At 38.2% G+C, this 6288-nt stretch overlaps 1 protein-coding gene across 2 annotated transcripts in view; it reads right to left on the bottom strand.

Annotated features, from left to right (window-relative positions):
- Nucleotides 1-6288, bottom strand: part of LOC133649045 (neuroligin-3) — a 647322-nt gene that overhangs the window by 558646 nt on the left and 82388 nt on the right. The window lies entirely within an intron of this gene.

The raw sequence follows: 6288 nt of genomic DNA, 5'->3' as shown, positions 1-6288 counted from the left end.
TATATATATATATATATATATATATATATATATACACTACCGTTCAAAAGTTTGGGGTCACATTGAAATGTCCTTATTTTTGAAGGAAAAGCAGTGTACTTTTTAATGAAGATAACTTTAAACTAGTCTTAACTTTAAAGAAATACACTCTATACATTGCTAATGTGGTAAATGACTATTCTAGCAGCAAATGTCTGTTTTTTGGTGCAATATCTACATAGGTGTATAGAGGCCCATTTCCAGAAACTATCACTCCAGTGTTCTAATGGTACAATGTGTTTGCTCATTGGCTCAGAAGGCTAATTAATGATTAGAAAACCCTTGTGCAATCATGTTCACACATCTGAAAACAGTTTAGCTCGTTACAGAAGCTACAAAACTGACCTTCCTTTGAGCAGATTGAGTTTCTGGAGCATCACATTTGTGGGGTCAATTAAACGCTCAAAATGGCCAGAAAAAGAACACTTTCATCTGAAACTCGACAGTCTATTCTTGTTCTCAGAAATGAAGGCTATTCCACAAAATTGTTTGGGTGACCCCAAACCTTTGAACGGTATATATATATATATATATATATATATATATATATATATATATATATATATATATATATATATATATATATATATATATATATATATATATATATATATATATATATATATATATATATATATATATATATACAGTATTCTTATTCAAATTTTCAAAGCGGGGTTTAGAGCATGATACTATTATATGCTTCTACGGTTCCCCCAACCCACCGCCCCCGCCCAATCCCCTAACCGCACTCGAGCTGAACGTACGCCTGCAGCCCCAAAAAACCCTGCAGAAAAAAGCAAAAAGCAAAGTGATGAACAAGAAGGGAAAAAACAACACAAAAAAACCTCTCTGTAAATACAGTTGGAAAGTCTCCCCACTCTGCTGTTGTAGCAGCTTGTCTCCAATAAAGACATTCACATTAGTCCTGGGGAACATCTAACTTGAAATGAAGTGAACTTTTGTGACCCGAGAGTGTGTAATCACTGATTACAAACCCTTCTAGTGCCAACCAAGGCTGGATGTGCCATTACACAAACGACTAGAGACAGAAAGACAGGAACCAGAGGACTTTGAATGTTACCTCGACTGAACTCATTAAAATGTGAGAGGCAACAGCAAAAACTTAATTTAGCTTCTCTCTTTGCTATGTGCACTGACGAGCGCAAGCCTGGGAGCTGCGAGCACCATTTTGAGGACCGACTTCAATCACGAAGGGATTGCGCTCTGCCCTCCCTGTGTCGATACTGCAGAGGGTATATAGATCTGTAAATTATTTGCTAACACGTGTTTCATTCAAATAGGCGGACACGGATTTCAAAACAGGAAAATGAATAATGATCGTACACACACACATTGCTCTTGCAGCCACGCTCCTGGTGTAAACTTGCAGGATTGATGAACGGCAGCGCACCGTTTCAAATCAAGGAGACTGGCATGTTGCAGAATAACAACACCAGCACGTCAAAACCAAAATGCGGCTTTGGAAAGGCTCCTGCTGGGAAACAGGGATGATATACCAGCAGGGGTGAGGGCACACTCATCTTCGCCTTAATTCTTTTTTCTTTTTTTTTCTCCCTTCAAGACGCCAAGCCTCGGCAGTCGTTATATCTAAGGTTTGGCACCAAATCAAGGACAACGATGCAGCACATTCTGACTGCTAATCACCACTGTGATGCTGGCACCGTTGTGAAGAAGCAGAAGGGACGTAGTGAAGTTGTGGCGGCCATAAGTCCAGTACAAATGAACAAGAAACCAGTGAAATAGAACCTTTAAAGTGGACCTATGAATATTGTTTATCTTTTCTGACGTCAAGATACTGTTACAATGTGGAACTGGCATGCAGTTTCAGATACCACTACCGTATTTTTGCGGAGTATAAGTCGCTCCGGAGTATAAGTCGCACCGGCCGAAAATGCATTATAAAGAAGGAAAACACATATATAAGTCGCACTGGAGTATAAGTCGCATTTTTTGGGGAAATGTATTTGATTAGACCCAACACCAAGAATAAACATTTGAAAGGCAATTTAAAATAAATAGAGAATAGTGAACAACAGGCTGAAAAAGTGTACGTTATATGAGGCATAAATAACCAACTGAGAACGTGCCTGGTATGTTAACGTAACATATTATGGTAAGAGTCATTCAAATAACTATAACATATAGAACATGCTATACGTTTACCAAACAATCTTGTCACTCTTAATCGCTAAATCCCATGAAATGTTATACGTCTAGTCCAGTGGTTCTTAACCTTGTTGGAGGTACCGAACCCCACCAGTTTCATATGCGCATTCACTGAACCCTTTAGTGAAAAATAAAATGTTGTTTTTTTTCCAAGTTCAAGACAAAGTTATATGTTTTTGCTAACACTTTAGTATGGGGAACATATTCTAAGTAACAAAGACTTAATATAGAGTTTTTTGGACACTAGGGGAACATATTCTAAGTAACAAAGACTTAATTTAGAGTTATTTGGTTAGGGTTAGGGGGTTAGGGCCAGGGTTAGAGGGTTAGGGTTATAATAAAGGGCATTAATAAGTACTTAATAATGACTAGTTAAGAGCCAATATGTTACTAATTTGCATATTAATAAGCAACTAATTAATGGTGAATATGTTCCCCATACTAAAGTGTTACCAGGTTTTTTGCTGGTGCACAAAATGAACCGTGCATGAACATCACATTGTTCAAACAACAAAACCAACACAGTGCATAAACTCACAACAAATTACACACCTGCAAATCAGTCTGACTTCTGCTGTTGCCGTATCCGTAATACGCCGATAGGGAGAAGTTTTTATTTACACGATGAGTCGGGTGTGTCTTGACCTCCGCCGAACTCCTGAGCCCGACTCACCGAACCCCTAGGGTTCGATCGAACCCAGGTTAAGAACCACTGGTCTAGTCTCTTACGTGAATGAGATAAATAATATTATTTGATATTTTACAGTAATGTGTTAATAATTTCACACATAAGTCGCTCCTGAGTATAAGTCGCACCCCCGGCCAAACTATGAAAAAAACTGCCACTAATAGTCCAAAAAATACGGTAGTATTTTACAAATGTGTTTTGTATTTATCACTGTTCTGGGTAACTCACTCCAATAGTGTCTTATCATTTGAACTCCGTGTGAGTGAGATGACAATAAAACTGCATTTTTACAAATGCTTGCTTTATTTTGATGAATGGGCACATGTTTTGACCAAAGTGTGTCATTTTGCAAATAATCTAGGAATTAAGAAAGTTGAATGTTGTGTTCGGAAGAGTGTGTGAATCCTTCTGAAAAAAGACACACCCTTGTGTAAAAGTGTGTGTAAGCAAATGGAAGTTTTGCAAAAAGAAAATAATACAACCCAAAATGACAAAATATGTAACCGCATACGTCAGCAGACTAATTAGGATCCCTTGTAAATAGCTTTTAAATGGTTCTGTTATTTAAATACCAAATAGTGTATTATGATATAAATATCTTTATTGCATGAGGCTGCAGTATAAATGGCAATATGGATTTGAAGTCGTATCGCCCATCTCTTACAGTAACGTCATGGACATTCTCAAAAAAAATTGTTTTCAGGTTTTAACAAGATTCTGCGACACAAAACATAGGACAGTTGTATTCATCTCCAGTTCAAAGTGATCCGCGTGTAGACAAGCTCTGCAACTACTCCAGTACATCTCTATGAAGGACGTACAGCATAATTGACACTGGGGGATACATCAGTCCTCTGCGACTTATAGTCCGAAAAATATGGTAAATGCTGGGTTTGGGAGATTTTTTTTGTGTTTTTTTTAATTGTTTATTGTGTTGTTACAGACATAATTGACATAAGTAAACACAAATACATCAAATGCCCTCCCCCCCAGCAAGTAAAATAAAAATACCATATTTTCCGGACCATAGGGCGCACCGGGTTAAAAGGCGCACTGTCGATGAGCGGGTCTAGTCAGGTCTATTTTCCTAAAAAAGGCGTCTTTGTTGTAGCGGTGTAGCGTGCAATGACGGGGGCGGAAGAAGTGTCAAAAGATGGAGCTAACTTTTTTAATGACATTCAGACTTTACATAAATCAATAACGGAGCAGCATTTTGTCATCCGTGGCTCACTAGTGCAATAACGCCGGAAATGTGTCCCGTGAAAAACTGTCCCCCCAACAAGTAAAATAAAAACATGTATTTTCCGCACCGGATTATAAGGCGCACTGTCGATGAGCGGGTCTAGTCAGGTCTAATTTCCTACAAAAGGCACACCGTATCATAGGGCGCATTAAACGGGTCATATTATAATTTTTTTTTTTCTAAATTGAAACTCTTCCTTGTGGTCTACTGTGGTCTATTTTATGTTTTTTCGGCCAATAAAGTATAATCTGTGTCTATTTCCATATACATACACATTACATCTTTATTATGTAAATAAAACATGGTTAAAGTTAAAGTACCACTGATTGTCACACACACACTAGGTGTGGCGAAATCTCTGCATTTGACCCATCACCCTTTATCACTCCCTGGGAGGTGAGGGGAGCAGTGTGCAGCAGCGGTGGCCACGTTCGGGAATAATTTTTGGTGATTTAACCCCCAATTCCAAAACTTGATGCTGAGTGCCAAGCAGGGAGGTAATGGGTCCCATTTTTATAGTCTTTGGTATGACTCGGCCAGGGTTTGAACTCACGACCTACCGATCTCAGGGCGGACACTAACCACTAGGCCACTGAGTAGGTGTACTGTATTTTCCGGACCATAGGGCGCACCAAGTTATAAGGCGCACTGCCGATGAATGGTCTATTTTCTATCTTTTTTAATATATAAGGCGCACCGGATTATAGGGCGCATTAAAGGAGTCATAATATTTATTTGTTTTTATAAATGGAAAACACTTCCTTGTGGTCTACATAACATGTAATGGTGGTTCTTTGGTCAAAATGTTGCATAGATTATGTTTTACAGATCATCTTCAAGCCGCTTTCTGACAGTCGCTTCAGGATGCGCCCTTTTGTGAGCCTCACCTTCGGCAGCGTCTATTCCCCGTCATCTTTGTTGTAGTGGTGTAGCGTGCAAGGACGGGAGTGGAAGAAGTCTCAAAAGATGGAGCTAACTGTTTTAATGACATTCAGACTTTACTGAATGAATCAATAACGGAGCAGCATCTTCTCATCCGTGGCTCACTAGTGCAATAACGCCGTAAATTTTAATAAATAAAGTTTCTTGGCTGAATAATGTAAACTCACTACACCGGTATGTTTTAGTGCTTTCATGGCGAGTTTACTGACAGATATAGGTAAGAACTTTAAACTACTTCATATTAGAAATGGCAACAGCGGAGAATAAATGTCACATAACAAGAAGATAGAGGAAAAGAAGAAGCTTATCGACTACGGTGTCGACACAGACTACAAAGGCGAACGCGCACAATTTTTCAGGACTTATGCAGATCCCAAATACAAATCATCAGGTACCAGAAAGTAAGAAAAGTTGATTTTGCATTATATTGCGAAACAAAACGCCAGATAATATGTCTTACCTTATACACACACTATAATAATACTTGTACGTTAAAACACAGTACAATCCATCAAGCGCTGCGGCTTCATAGCTTACCAAAGTCGTACTAAAACATTTTGATAGATGTGTAATGTTCTATATTTTCAATGTAACATATAGAATGTTGGTGTTGTTTACTTGAAATGCAGTCTACACATTTCTCTTGTGTGTAACTGCCATCATATTGCAGTCTACAGGTATCTCTTATGTTTGACTGCCATCTACAGGTCACAGTTATCATTTCACCATGTACAAAATAAAATAGCTTCGAGGTCGGTAAGCAAAACCAGAATTATTCCGTGCATTAGGCGCACCGGTTTATGAGGCGCAGTGTCAAGTTTTGAGAGAAAAAAAAAGATTTTAAGTGCGCCTTAAAGTCCGGAAAATACGTTAAGTCTTTATTTATGAGACCTTTTTGAGCACATTCAACAATACCATGATAATAATAACCGTGATAATTTTGGTCACAATAACGGTGATATGAAATGTGCATATCGTTACATCCCTAATGCACGCACAGTAACAACACTTGTATTATTAGTATTTTTTTTCAAAGTAGGGAAAGTTATGAAAAATCGTATGTATATTTTTTGGTTTGTTTTCAATCCACATATATATTCTTTGTTAACACACTGTTGCTGTCCTTTTGGAGTGTTGTAAACATTGTGTTGTTGTGATGCAATTAGGGGTGTCCGATAATATCGGA

The sequence above is a fragment of the Entelurus aequoreus genome, linkage group LG04 (genome assembly GCF_033978785.1).
Source record: "Entelurus aequoreus isolate RoL-2023_Sb linkage group LG04, RoL_Eaeq_v1.1, whole genome shotgun sequence".
NCBI classification, from domain to species: domain Eukaryota; kingdom Metazoa; phylum Chordata; class Actinopteri; order Syngnathiformes; family Syngnathidae; genus Entelurus; species Entelurus aequoreus.
The sequence above is the reverse complement of the archived record's forward strand: the minus strand, read 5'-3'. Positions and strand labels throughout refer to the sequence as shown.